General features: G+C 46.4%; 1 long non-coding RNA gene across 1 annotated transcript in view; it reads left to right on the forward strand.

Annotated features, from left to right (window-relative positions):
* The first annotated feature begins 3,524 nt into the window (after window positions 1–3,524).
* The window catches only part of LOC109024278 (uncharacterized), a 60,491-nt gene continuing 48,716 nt past the window's right edge, over window positions 3,525–15,299 (forward strand). Inside the window, exons 1-2 of the long non-coding RNA XR_010132295.1 lie at window positions 3,525–3,966; window positions 7,790–7,859. This is a non-coding gene — a long non-coding RNA (uncharacterized lncRNA). The remainder of the gene's footprint in view (window positions 3,967–7,789; window positions 7,860–15,299) is intronic.

Genomic DNA, 15,299 nt, shown 5'->3' on the forward strand with positions numbered 1-15,299 from the left:
TTCACAGGGAAGAAAATTGAGGCTCAGAGAGGTGGAGAGGTAATAAGTTCAAGATCTTTCAACTAGTAATTATTTCTCAAGCTCCTACTGGAACCTGGCCCTGTGCAAAGTTCTGAGGACACAATGTGGACAAAAAATGGACCACACCCGTATGAGCTCGTATATGAGGGAGGCAGAGCCACTGGCAATCCCAGTGCAGGGATGAGCGCTGCTGAGAAGGGCGTGACAAACATGATGTACAAGTGCAGAATTAACACACTAATGAGTGAGCCAGCAGTGGGGCAAGAGCTGGTTCCAAGAGTAAATGGGCACTTAGAGGCTTTGAAAAAGGAAGGTGAGAATAACATTTTCAAGTTAGAGATCAATCCGGTTAATGTTCTACAAGGCAATAAGGCCATATCTTTGGAGCTATTATTTTCTGCCAGACAGAAGCCATTTGCACCCACCAGACAAAAGTCTACAAATTAGCCCCAATCTGGGCCTTAATCAAATAGGAAAGACAAACTCAGGTATATTCTTCTACAGAACTAACTAATCCTTCAGTGGGGCTTTTAAACCATGCCCCAGTATGGCAACGAGATGAAGCACTGCCTTCTTTTGCCTTATTTCCAAATTTGAGATACTTTGTCTTATTAAAGGAAAGCATAGTGGCTTCATTCAGCCTGCACAGGGCAGAAAAAGACGTCTTGAAGAGGAAATCCCTGAGCTGAGATCTAAAAAATCAGTAACAAGAAGCCAGATACGTGCAAAGGAGCCAGTGCAAAGGAGTTCCAAGGAGCCCAGTGCCTGGCAGAGGCCAGCCTTCCCTGTGTGCACTGGCCCCTACTGAGCTCTGCAGCCCGACTCACACCACTCTCTCCATCACTCCCTGCACTGGCAACACCAGCCTCCTGCCAGTTTCTAAAATGAACCACAGGACCCCCGCATGAGCTACTCCCTCTGCCTGCAACACTCCCTGGATCTTTCCTGCTTGTCCTCCAATCCAGAGGCTGGGCTAAGTTCCCTTGTCAAACACTTCCATAGTAACCATGTCCAGCACTTCTTTGTAGCCCTCATCTCAATTTGTAATTATACATTGGCACTGTGATTACATGATTACCATCCTCTCCTCTACTGCCCCAGTTGCTGCCTCAGGGCAAGGAGGGTGTTGATTCACTCATCAGTGTAACTCCTATGCTAAGCCCATAGGAGGCACCCAACAAATATTAGAGGGATGGGAGGATGGACGGAGTGAAGAGAAGGAGGATGAGAGGATAGATGGATGGAAGGAGGGAGGCTGAATGGATGGCTGGATTGATGCAGGAGAGCACGGATGGGTGGATGGGTGGGAAGGAAGAAAGGAAGGGGGAGAAGGAGGGAAGAGAGCAAAGGGGAGAAGGAAGAGCATAAAAGTTGGAGTCTGCTTGGCATTTTAGGAGAACTGAGAGTCCCTGACTGGCAGGTTTGGAACTAGAAGCAAATCTCAGTACATCTGACTTTTCCCACTGAGTTTCTCTGCCTTTCATCATGATCCTGGGTTCAGGGCAATCACCTTTTTAAAAAAATGACGCATGATCCCCAACAGGCAAGGAGCCAATGACCTTTGTCTGAGCCTTTGGTTCGTCTTCTAGAGAAACTGGGGCTATACTTAGAAAACGGGATAAAAGATTGCAAAAATTTGTCCACTCTCAAATTGCACAACCCTAGCGTGGCTGGTCAATGGCTCAACTTTGGGAGCTGGCGGGGCTCAGCCTCTCAACAGACTTGTCCTCCTGGCTCTGCTTCAATGACAACAGGCCAAGCCCTCATGGTAGAAGGTGCGGTTCCCACCAACCTGGGCCTTCTGCCCCCGCAGGCCCTCTCTGGGCAAGGTCAGCTGGTGTGGCAGCCGGTCGCATGGATCTGGGCCACAGACCTGTCTCCAGAATGAGGCCGAGTGAGAGTTTAATGGCAAGAAGGTTGCAGCCTGACTAAGGCTGTCGGCTTGATTCTGCCATGGCTCCCCCCATGCCAGTAAATGGACCCTGTGCACATGCAGATTAATGCATTATCTCTAATGTTTTGTGCCAGATGCAAAGGCACTTGGGCAGCCAGGCCGAGAGCTGCCATTACCACAGGACCTTTTGCTGGAAAATTTTTCTTGGGGCAATTAAATCTTCAGCTGTCTCCTCCAAGGGAGTGCCAGCTTGCATTTTAATTATCCTCAAAAGAGGGAAGTAGGGGAAAGGACACAAGGCAAAGAATGAAAAAATAACAACCTGCTTTATAAACACAGTGGTTTCTCCCCCATCAACTCCACAGTGCCCTTGACCTTTAGATTTCTGCCTCCCAATACCCTTGGAAGGACCCCTTTAACGGGAAGAAGGGAGAGGAGGTAGGAGAGAGCGTTTATTGAGTGTGGAATAAGTGTTAGTGCAATGCATTATGCCTGGTTAATTTTTTTTTTATTTTTTTTGGAGAGACAGGGTTTCCCTACGTGGCCCAGGCTGGTCTCAAACTCCTGGGCTCAAGTGATCTTCCTGCCTCAGCCTGCAAGTAGCTGGAACTACAGGTGCATGCCAACCAGCCCAGCTAATTTTTTTAAAAAATTTTTGTAGAGACTGGGTCTCCCTATGTTGCCCGGGCTGGTCTCAAATTCCTGGGCTCAAGTGATCCTCCTGCCTCAGTCTCCCAAAGTGCTGGGATTAGAGGCGTGAACCACCAGTCCCAGCCTCATGGAAAGTTCGAGAACCGGCAAAACTCATCTGTCAGGTGCTAGGGCGAGGTAAGCACTTGACTAAAAGGGACAAAGGGAACTTTCGGGGACCTGGAAATGCTTATCTTGATTGAGGTGGTGCTTACATGGGTGTATATATCAGTCAAAACTCATCAAACTGTATACTTAAAAATGAGTGCGTTTTATTGTTTGTAAGTTAATACTTTAGTAAAGTTGATTTTAAAATAATAATAAAATAATACGAGTTAATATTTATCTAGACCTTACTATGTGCCGTCCTAGTTGTGCTTCGTATGTGTTAAGCCCTTTATCCCTCACTCCAGTCTGTGACATAGGCACTCAGTACCCCGTTGCCCAAATGAGGACATTGAAACACAGAGAAGTTTGGCAACTTTCTAAAGCGACGCAGCTAGTAAGAGGCAGGGCCTGGGTTCAAATGGAGGCAGATTTTAAGCCTATAGCTGAACAGCGAAGTCCAAGATTACCCAACTGGTTATTACTAGAGGCAGGATTAAATCCCGGTGCCTTTCCAACGTGACGAAACCGGTGGAAGAGGAAAACGCATTCATTCACTAGGGAAACATTTACTCATCCTCTACTGCAGGTCGAACTGTAGACACAGAGAGCAACAGACAAACCCCAGGCCCTTGTCCGGGAAGAAAGGGATCATGAAATAATCAGAAAAATAAATGCGAAATGCGGCCAGCGATGAAAGCTCAGAAGGCGAGCTTACCCCGGACCCAAACGCGCAATACTAACCGGGAGTGTAAGGAGGCCACGCCCTCCTCACGTATTTGTGCCCAAATGAGCTGCCTCCCCAGCGTGCACCAAATTCCTGAGCCACCTGCTCCGAGCTCGATTTCCCTTTCAAGCTGTGTGTTCTGCGGGGGCAGGGAGAGCTGCAAGGGCTCATCTTTCAGGACATGCTGCAAAGGCCCTTTGAAGTCATCCGCCCTGCTCTTGGCACCTTGCGCCTGGAGCTGAGCTCTTCCAAAAATGACCCCTGCGCATTCCGTGGTGCGGCCGCCCAGCCCAGGCAGTCGCGGTCCAGAGCAGGGGAAGCAGCAGCGCGGCCGGCAGCTGGGAGAGCCGAGGCCCCGAGGGAGGACCCTGCCTCAAGCCAAGCAACCAGGCCCTGCGGCCCTCTCCCCACCCCTGTGCGGCCCTGGCGCAGGGAACCGGGACGGGGCTTTCAGGCCTTGGAGGGCAGACTTACTCCACCAAACATTCCCATCGTCGGCTGATGGAGGGCCTCGAGCTGGGCGCTGTGGGTACGTTATCCTATTTACTTCTCTCGGTAGCCCTGCACCATCGCCTCTGGTTCCCAGGTAAGCACAGAGAAGCAGATGACTTGCCCAAGATCACACAGTACTGCAGGAATAGAATTGGCGTCTGGACCTCTCCCCTAATATCCCACGGCCTCCAGAATCTCACCTCAGCCCCTGTCCATCCCCTGAAATAAACACTCTACACCACTTAGTGAATGTTCTTTCAGAGGTCAGACCCTATAAATTCGTTTCCTGGCTCCTCCATTTCCTGACTGCGTGACCTTAAGCAAGTTTCCTAACCTCTCTGTGTCAGCGTCCTCCTCTGCAGGATGGTGCCAAAAACTGTACCTATCCCAGAAGGTTACTGTGAGGACCAAATGAGACAAGACAATAAATGTAAAAGTGGTTAAAACTGTGCCCAGATGATAGTGAGCCCTCAAAAACTAGTCACTATTCTAATTCCATAGACTTGATTAATTTCTGGTTTTTCATAAGTGGATTTACATCTATACATTTAAGGCACCTTTCCAAGTAAGACATACAGGTCTACCTCATTCTTTCAAGCAGCTTCATAACATTCTTATATTCATTCATTCATTCATTCATTCACCAAACGTGTAGAGCGGGCAGCTCCTGTACACCAGGCAAAGGCATACAACACACTCAGTCCTTGCTCTGAGTTCTCATGGGAGGGATAATTGACAAATGCATGAATAAATAGTTGAGAGCATTTCACCTTATACTGAGTGCTATGAAGAAAATAAGATGGGGCCAGGCACTGTAGCTCATGCCTGAAATCCTAGGACTTTGGGAGGCCGAGGCGGGCAGATCATTTGAGGCCAGGCATTCAAGACCAGCCTAGGGCTTTAGTAGAGAAAATCCATCTGTACTAAAAATACAAAAACAAAACAAAACAAAACAAAAATGCTGGATGTGGTGGTGCATGCCTGTAATCCCATCTATTCTGGAGGCTGAGGCACGAGGATTGCTTAAATCTGGGAGGCAGAGTTTGCAGTGAGCCGAGATCTCACCACCACACTCCAGCCTGGGTGACAGAGTGAGGCTCTGTCTCAAAAAAAAAAAAAAGAAAAAAGTAAAAAGAAAAGATGGACAAAGTGTTAGAGAGACGCTGGTTGGGAGAGGGAAAACAATTTACAGACAGTGTGTGAAGTCCCCAGGGATATGGCATTTTACTGCCACCGGAAGGAAGAGAAGGAAGGAGAATGGAGCAGTCCAGGCAGAGGAAGCAGCCAGGGCAAAGGCTGGGAGGCTGGACTAAGCTCAAGTGTGATTCAACTGGAGGTAAAGAATGAGCATTTTTGAAACCAGGTTGGAGAGTCAGGCCAGGGCCCAATGAGACAGCGCCTGTGGATTTTAGCCTGAGAGACATGTGAAGTCCCTGAACCCGGGGGTCCTGCAGCTGTGTAGGAACAGATTGGAGAGGCACCAATGGAGGAACCAGGAAGTTTGTCAGGCTACAGGATTCAGAGGCACGGGCAAGAGGCGATGGTGGCAGGGACTAGGGATGCAGCCTCCAGCCTGGAACATGCCTCAGTGGCAGAGCCCACGGGACCAGCTGATGGGGAAGACAGAGTTGAAGGAAAAAAAGAAACAAGTTGCCACTGACAGATGTCAACATAATAATTTAATTAATGAATTCCCTATTGATGGAGAGCTGGACTGTTTCTATTTTTTCCCTACTTGCAAACAATTTTGTCTTAAACATTATTGCATAGATATCCCCAGATATGAGATGCTTGGATCAAAGGGGTGAACTTTTTTTTTTTTTAATCATATCCAGATGGCCACATTGCCTCCATTCCACTTGTGTCCAACATGCAGGAGTTCCAGTTTCTACCCTGGAACTTTCTCCTCCTGCTGTGCTCCTGGGAACACTCTGCCCAACCCCTCCACCTCTGGCACAGACCCGGTCTCCAATGCATTTGTATTTCTTGCTGCAATCTGGAATTATAAGTTGTTAAGAAGAAAACCTCAGAACCAGGCTAAGTGGCTAAAAAGACTGCCCAGGGGCCTCTTTTTTCCAGCAGGAGGCAGAGAGAGGCTTCCAACACCCTGAAGAGGGCCAGTTTACCCCTATTCTTCCAAATACAAGGAATTGGCTTTTTTTTTTTTTTTTTTTTTTTCCCTCTTCAGGCCTGAAAACAAGCCAGAGTATTGAATGGCCATGAAAACAGGCAGTGAAAACAGGCCCTGAGGTTACAGGAAACCCTTCTCCCCACCACTCTCTGAGCAGCGGGAAGGAAGGGAGCCACTGTCCTCTGAGTCCTCTGCCCTTCAGCCCCCCTGGAGGCCCACTGGCCTTCCCCATCTCACAAGTGATCAATGCCCCCTGGTTGTGGCCACCACCTGCTGCCTGACCCCCATTCCATGCCAGCTTTTGCTACCAGAGTTTCCTTTTCATAAGTGGCCTTTTTAAAGGAAGCATTTTCTTTTAATCAGCAGTCACTGCATCTGTAACAGTGCTGAAGCAGAATTTTGTTATTTTCCCATTACTTAGCGCTTATCCGTTCCATTTATTTGGGGGAAGAATTGCTAAGATTTCAGAGATTCGTAACTCTCTTGTGCGCGGTATCTGATTTTCACTTTGGCATTTGGAGATGCTTTCGAAGGTGGTTTATGTTATCTTTCCAAGACTTACCTGGTGAGTTACTTAATCAAGAGAGGATTTTGAAACATACTGCTTCTTAATATCTTGTCTTTTGTTTTTGTTTTGTTTTTTTGAGACAGAGTCTCACTCTGTCGCCCAGGCTGGAGTCCAGTGGCATGATCTTGGCTCACAGCAACCTCTGCCTCCCCAGATCAAGCAATTCTCCCACCTCAGCCTCCTAAGTAGCTGGGATTACAGGCACACACCAGCACACCTGGCTAATCTTTGTATTTTTAGTAGAGACAGGGTTTCGCCATGTTGGCCAGGCTGGTCTCGAACTCCTGACCTCAGGTGATCCACCCACCTTGGTGTCCCAAAGTGCTGGGATTACAGGCATGAGCCACCGTACGCAGCCTATCTTGTCTTTTAAAACAAGTGACTTTTTTTTTATAGCAAAATAAATGGATAGCAACTCTTTGACACTGCTAGTAACTATTATTAATTGACTGCTTAGGAAATGTCAGCTGCCAGGCTGGGCTCATTCCCATTGGATCTTCTCTGCAACTCTCTAAGGGAGGTGTGAGTTTTTGTATACATTTAATGTGTGAGGACACCAAGGCATGGAGAAGTTAACTACTATTAGTAACTTACCCAAAGTTACAGACCAGGGCAGAACTGAGGTGCAGATTCCATACTCCCCAGGGCCCTTCCTTTGTAACCATGGTTACAAAGCCTCTCAGAGGGAAGGCGGCGGGTTCTCCTGCAGGTCACTGTGGCAGTGACATGGGCAGGGGTGGCAGACAGACACATGTTCCCGTTTGTTCTTACTCTTGTCCGTGGCACCTCTTCCTTCCGACTGCTGGTCCAGCCGATCCATGGGCCTTCCAAGTCCACACTAGAGGCAGAATCCCTTGTTCTAGATGACTCCTAAAGGCTCAGCATCTCTAATTCTCTGATGGGATGCTGACTAAGGCACAGGGGTTTCAATTCTATTTGGGAAGTGACCTGTTCCCCTCCATCTAGACTAGACAGATTTAACAAATAAAAATAGAGGACCCCCAATCACATTTGAATTTCATAAAAATAATGAATACTTTTAGTATATATCATGCAATATTTGAGATATAAAAATCACTTGCTGTTTGTCTGAAGTTCAACTGTAACTGGGCATAGATATCCTGTATTTTCTCTGTCAACCCTCTCTCCGTCCCCCAATAGATGCCCTTCTAGAGAGACCTGCCAGACTGAGCCGCTTCCGTCAGCCAGACATGAGGATAAGAGCATTTAGGTAAGTGCTTGGTCAGCATGGAAGAGCCTTGGGGAACTGAGTGGGATGGGACAGGCTGACGAGCCTTACAGGGCCTTGGTTTCCCTGTCTTGGCTACAATGTGGAGCTCGGAAATCCCCAAGGAGCCCACCGTCCACACATTGATGGTCACTGCTTTTAACATAAAGTCCAGCTTCCCTAGTGAGGCACAGAAAGGCCCTGTCTGCAACCCCACCTCGCCTCCTGCCCAGCTCACACAGCCACCTGGAAGGACTTAAGAGTCCCTCCCAAAACAATCTCTTCTCACCTGTACCTTCACTCTTCTTGCCTGCCTTCCTTGTGTGCTGTTTAAACTCCTATTCACCCTTTATGCCTTTAATGCCACCTCCTCCCAGAAGCCTTCCCTGACCACTGCAGGAAGAGAGGCAGTTGCATTCACTTCCCTGTCACTTTGGGCCTCTTTGACAGTTTGATTACAATAAAATTACAGCTTATGCAAGTTTAACGTGTGCTTCAGACAAAAGAAAAAAGAAAAAATACAGAAAGAAAGACAAGAAGAGAGAAAGAAATTAAGTAAGGACCATGTGGCTCAATGGGCACACACCCTAAGTGGTTATGAGATAGAGGCAGAATCTGCTCTCTGAGGCTCAGTCCCCATAGGCCCCTCATCCTACAGCTACCTAAGGACAAGTCTTTAAAGATAAGCTGGAAAAAAAACAAAAAACAAAAAACTAGCAGTATAGTGGGAAAGAATGAGGGATTTGGCAGACCAGACTACTCTGAATTCAGACTCCAGCTCCGCCACTTCCTGGCTGTATAACCCTGAACAAGTTGCTAACTCCTCTGTGCCTGGGACTCCTCATCTGTAAAGTGGGCATAAGAAAAGTTTCAACCTCATAAGGTTGTTGAGAGGATAAAATGAGCTTAACACCTGTGAAGTACTCACAGTGGCTCCTAATACACACTGGCACTAGATTATATTACGGTCCAATGTTACCCCAGCCAGTACCCTCTGTGGAAGGAAGAGGAACCTGCTCCTGGGCTGCAGGGAACCCTAACTGTGCTGGACTCACTAGGAGACTGAATATCAGTCCCCAACCTAGTGTCTCTGAGGATTTGCCAGGGGTACTTTTCATTACACTTGATTTTTGCTTTCCAAGCTGACTCGACTGGGTAGCACCCTCAGAGAAATCTAACCGTCAGATAGACAGTCCTGGGTGAAAATTCCCACCCACCATTTCTATAATAGTTGTGTGACCTTAAGCGAGTCACACTTTGTGTTAGCTCTGCTCGCTTCACCTGTCAAATGGAGACGATGATACCTACCCCCAGGGCATGAGGAGTTAACACCTGTGCTGATGCCTGCTACCTGGTAGACACCTGATACCAAGGCCGCTGTGATTAATTTACTCTTTCCACACAGCAGCTGTTGTTACACTGTTTCATTTTCAGTTTACATGCTCTTCACCCCACAGCCTGGGAGCCCTCAAAGATGGGGATTCGTTCCAAGTCAGCTCAGGCTCCCATGGTCAAGTCTACACCAAAAACCAGGGAGGCACTCAAATATGAGAGGGGGATGGAGGGAGGGAGGGAGGAAGGAAGGAAGGAAGGAAGGAAAAGAAGAAGGAAGGGAGGGAGGGAGAGAGAGAAGGAGGAAGGAATAAGAGGGGAGGGAAGGAAGGGAGGGAGGGAGGAAGGAAGGAAAAGAGAGAGGGAGGGAAGGAGGAAGGAAGGAAGAGAGGGAGGGAGGGAGGGAGGAAGGAAGGAAGGACAGAGAAAGAAGGGAAGGAAGGGAGGGAGGCAGGAAGGAAGAAGGAAGAAAGTATGAAAGAGGGGAAGGAAGGAAAGGAGGAAGGAAGAAGAGAGGAAGAAGGGAAGGAAGAAGGGAAGGAAGGGGAAAAGGAAGGAAAGAAGGAAGGAAGGAAAGAAGGAAGGGAGGAAAGAAGGAAGGGAGGGAGGGAAGAAGGAAGAAGAGAGGAAGAAGGGAAGGAAGGAAGAGAGGAAGGAAGGAAGGGAGGGATGGAGGAAGGAAGGAATAAGCAATTAAATTCTTCATTCTCAGGCTCCAGGCTTATCTGACTGGTCAGAGGAATGGATCAGTAGCCCCCATTCATTCTCCTATCTCTTTCTGGAGTCACAACTTAGGTTTGTAGCTGTCTAATTTATTATTATATGGTGCAGTGCAGGGTAATTATACACTGTGGTATAATTTGTTATAACTTGGGCTGAGGCCTATAACTGTATAATTTATTATTATACAGTACAGTGTTGAATAATACGAAGAGTATATAATTTATTTCAGGCTTACGAGCCTAACCTATAATCCAAATGCAGCACGCAGCCTATGCAGATGAGTTAATGTTTCTACAGAAACCTCAACTTAGATATTTCTTCATCTCTAGTTCCTTTCTTTGGGCTTCTCAGAACACCTGTGTTACCAAGTTCCTGGTACTTTTTGTTTGGTGCAAGACTGACATGTTGGGTAGCCCTGGCCCAGGCTGAACCGGTCTTGCATATTGGGTCATGGGAAAGAAGGGCCCAGAGCTGTCACCCTGCCCAGTGACAGTTGTCATCACAGGGGGTCACAGCTTGCCAAAGGTATTACTGGCAGCAGATGCAGAACCATGACCAGAACCCCCATTTCTGGGCCCCCAGGAATGAGGAGGCTTGCAGCACCTCCATCTATTTATTAGATAACTATTCTTTGCTCCGTTCTCAGCACTGGAAATTCATCATGGGACCAGGCCCCTCGTGAAGCTTGCATTCTGGAAATTAAGAGCCTCCGTCTCTCTGGTCTCTTGTTTCTTAAAGTGTGGACTCTAGACCAGCATCGTCAGCATCCTCTGGGAGCTGGTTGGGAGTGCAGCATCTTAGCCGCAAGCCCCACTGAGTCTGCATTTTCTTTCTTTTTCTTTTTTTTTTTTTTTTTTTTTTTTTGAGACGGAGTCTCGCTCTGTCGCCCAGGCTGGAGTGCAGTGGCGCGATCTCGGCTCACCGCAAGCTCCACCTCCCGGGTTCACGCCGTTCTCCTGCCTCAGCCTCCCGAGTAGCTGGGACTACAGGCGCCCGCCACCGCGCCCGGCTAATTTTTTGTATTTTTAGTAGAGACGGGGTTTCACCGTGGTCTCGATCTCCTGACCTCGTGATCCACCCGCCTCGGCCTCCCAAAGTGCTGGGATCACAGGCGTGAGCCCCCGCGCCCGGCCGAGTCTGCATTTTCACAAGACCTCCTGGTGATTCATTCACACTGAGGAAGCACTGCTGGAGTTGCTATATGATTTAGGGGAACCATCTTCTTCTCTACTTCCCTTCTACCCAAAATACATACCATCTCACTGAGTATTGAAGCGGAGTTCCTTTTTTTTTTTTTTTTTTTTGAGACAGAGCCTCACTGTGTCTCCCTGGGGAGTGCAGTGGTGCAATCTCAGCTCACTGTAGTTTCCACCTGCCTGGTTCAAGCGATCCTCCCACCTCAGCCTTCCAAGTAGCTGGGATTACAAGCCTGTGCCACCACACCTGGCTAAATTTTGTATTTTTAATAGAGGTGGGGTTTCACCATGTTGGCCAGGCTGGTCTCAAACTCCTGACCTCAAGTGATTCACCCACCTTGGCCTCCCAAAAAGTGCTGGGATAACAGGCTTGAGCCTCCGTGCCTGGCCCCTTCTTCCTCTTCTTCTTCTTCTTCTTCTTTTTTTTTTTTTAAAGAACATGTATTTTTTTCTTTTACTTTGGATGCAGAAGTTCATTATGTACCTTTTGGAATTATAAAACAAAAAAAATATAAAAAAAATCACCCAGAACCCCACCATTCAGAAGTGACACTGTTAATATTTTAATGACCAATCCATCAGACTTTTTAATACATACATATACTTTCTTTTTTCAAAATTTCGAGAAAAGATGCAATAGTGTTGTGTTCAGGCTCAGAAAATAATACCCCAGAATCTGGCGCTTTGACGTGCTGAACTGAAGAAGCGGTTTCAAGGTCTCTTTCTGACCTTGCCCTACCTCCCTGTCTCTCTGATCCTCTTACTTTCCCAAAGCACCAGGAGGGGCTGTCTCTGGAATTTTCTTATCTGCCTAAGAAAGCTTCTTTCCAAGAGAAATGCAATTTCTTAAAACTCCCTGTCCCTAGGAATCTCATCAAATAACCAGGAAAGATTAACCACTGGAAAAGAGACTAGATGTAGTCACCATGCTCAGACAGACTTTCATTTATTTTTCTGAGAGCAGCTCCTAGAGATCACCTGGGAAGCTTTATCTGCATAGTAAGACAATCTTTGTTTACAGTGAAGTTCTGCCCCTTACCTTCCCGCCACCTCCCCCAGAGCTCAGAAGAATTTTGTCTCAGGCGGTTGTTCTTTAGGATCATTCATTTCCCCTAAAAAGTCACTTACTCCTATACCTCCCATTTTCCCTTCCCCGATGAAGAAGGGCATATAAGGGTTATTGGGTAATCATTCTCCTGTAATTCCCCTGTGTTATTCACATTAAATAATTTATTTTATTATTATTATTATTTTTTGAAAGGCAAGATGTTCTTCTGTTGCCTGGGCTGGAGTGCAGTGGCACAATCATAGCTCACTGTAGCCTCAAACTCCTGGGTTCAAGTGACCCTCCTGCCTCTGATTACCAAGTAGCTGGGACTGCGGACACATATCACCATGCCTGGCTAATTTTTTAAAAAAATTTTTTGTAGAGACAGGATCTTGTTTTGTTACCCAGGGTAGTCTCAAACTTCTGGCTTCAAGTGATCCTCCCACCATGGCCTCCCAAAGTGTGGAATTACAGGCATGAGCCACCATGCCCGGCCTCGTTAAATACAATTTCATATGCCTTTTTCTTTTACTAATCTGTCTATTATAGTTCGTTTTCAGCAAACCTTAAGAGGACAGAGGAGAAGCTTCCCTTCGGCCCTTACAATTGCACAGTGGCTCTCAAAACTGAGCATACATTCACCTGGAAGGGTTGCTCAAACATAGATTGCTGGGCCCCACCCCCAGAGCTTTTGATCAGGAGGTCTGGGACCAGGCCTGGGATTTGGCACTTCTAACAAGTTCCAGGTGATGTGGGGCTGCTGGTCCAGGGACCACACCTTGGGAAGCACTGGACTCAGTGTTCTAAGATTTCCTGAGCACCAGTAGTTGGAATCCAGCTCTGCCACCCACTACCTGCCCACAGGGAAGTTAGGCTGCCTCTCCATGATGCAACTTCTGAGTCCACAAGGACAGTACCTGCCTCATAAGATTATTATTATTATAAGGATTATATGAGTTAATTAAATTAGTAAAGCACACAGGAAGTATTAATTATGATGAATATGCATATAATTGTTTAATCAAGATTTCTTAACAATTGTTCAAAAACATTTTTCAAGTCATTATTCTTCAATGTATTTGCTTTCAAAGGCTGTGGGCTTATCCTTCAGAGTGATGTATTTATCTAGTCCACAGTCTTCAACTAAACAGTGCTGCAATGAGCATTCTCATGGATAAATCACAGTGCACCTGTCTGCTTATTTCCTTAGGATATAATGTGCTAAATGTGAAATTGCTGAGGAAAATTACATGAGCATATTTAAAACTTTTGATATGTTTTGCTAAATGGCCTTCCAGAAAAATTATACTGATTTATAATGCTACCAGCAGTATATGAGGTCATCTTTTCCTTATATTCTTATTAATATCCCATGTTATTGGTTTTTTAAAATTATGCCAATACTTTGTTTGTTAATTTGAATTTCTTTGATGACTACTGAAGTTGGATGTCCCAGCTCCAATATCTCAGGACTTTAAATATTTTTTAAAATCCCTCAAAGCTTGTGTTTACAGAATGTTAACCAGCCCTTTTCTCCTCTAATGAATGAACTCTGTGTCTTGGCATGTCTCTTGTAGTAGCAGAGGCATCATCTCACAGGTAGCAGCTGCTTGATTTAAATCCCACCTGTGCTGCTGGTAACATACCTCCCATTTAATAGATGGGTGTGGACTAGAGGAGGATGAAACGTCAAGAGAGCAAACAGAAGGAGAGAAGTTATTTGTTCCACAAAAATTCTCTCAACATCTCTCACAGGTCAGGCCCTCTGCTAAACTTAGAGGATGCAAAGACAAGGAAGTCTCAAAGTGCAGGGTGGTGGGGTGGGAGAATACACACAAAATAATGTGAAATATAACAGTGCAAATGAAAACAATGGGGTAGGAATCTCATGAAGGAAATGATGGTATCTTTGAAGTCAGAGAGGACCTGGGTTCAAATCCTGTTTCTTTCAACTCCTAGCTTTGGACAGTAATATGCAAAGACTATTTTTAGGCTTAAACTAGTTAAAATAACAGGTAAAAAATACCTGGAAACAAGTAAAGTTTCCTGTTTCCAGGAATCTCACAATTGCAGCCCAAGGGCCAAATGTGGCATATAGAAGGTCTTGTTTGGCGCATCCAGTATTTTTGAAAAAAAATTGAGTAGAGGAATCAGGATGGCTCAGACCAACAGATCCTGGCTGCCCAACTTGAACACCTGGAAAGATATTGGTTCCTTTAGAAGAGATCTGGGTATTCACTGACTTCTCCTTCTGGTCAAGGTGGAATAACAGAGAATGGGTTTATCCTCTTAGCTGAAACAAAAAAATCCGGGGAAAACATATGAATCAACAGTTTTCAAGACATTGGACATCAGGCAACACAGAACCGTGATCCCTGAGAGAGAGAAAACAAAAGAGAGCCTAGCAATTGCCTCTGCTTACTATCTGGAGAGAGTTTTCAGGCCACGGCACAGGACAGGGAGTCCAGGTAGGGCCCGGGGGTCTTCCTGAGTTGAAGAGATGGAGCTGGGTGGCTGCTATGGTTAGAATGTTTTTGTCCCCTGTAAAAAATTATGTTGAGGCTGGATACAGTGGCTCACGCCCTTAATCCCAACACTTTGGGAGGCCAAGGCAGGAGGATTGCTTGAGGCCAGGCATTCAAAATAAGCCTGTACAACATAGTGAGACCCCATCTCTACAAAATAAAATTTTTTTAATTAGCCAGGCATGGTGATGCACACCTGCAGTCCCAGCTACTCAGGAGGCTGAGGTGGGAGGAACACTTGAGTCTAGGAGACTAAGGCTGCAATGAGCCATGGTTACACCGCTGCACTCCAGCCTGGTTAACAGAGCAAAACCCTATCTCCAAAAAAAAAAAAAAAAAATTAATGTTGAAACCTAACCCCTAATGCAATAGTGTTGGGAGATGGGGCCTTTTGGAAGGTGTTTAGTCATGAGGACTCTGCCCTCATGAATGGATTAATGTTGTTATAAAAGGGCTTCATGAAGGTAGTCTATCCTTTTGCCCTTCTGCCTTCTGCCATATAAGGACACAGCATTTCTCCCCTCTGGAGGACACAGCATTGAAGGCGTCATCTTGGAAGCAGAGAACAGCTCTCACTAGACATCCAACACTGGCATCTTGATCTTGAACTTCCCAGCCT

The sequence above is a fragment of the Gorilla gorilla genome, chromosome 21, assembly GCF_029281585.2.
Source record: "Gorilla gorilla gorilla isolate KB3781 chromosome 21, NHGRI_mGorGor1-v2.1_pri, whole genome shotgun sequence".
NCBI classification, from domain to species: domain Eukaryota; kingdom Metazoa; phylum Chordata; class Mammalia; order Primates; family Hominidae; genus Gorilla; species Gorilla gorilla.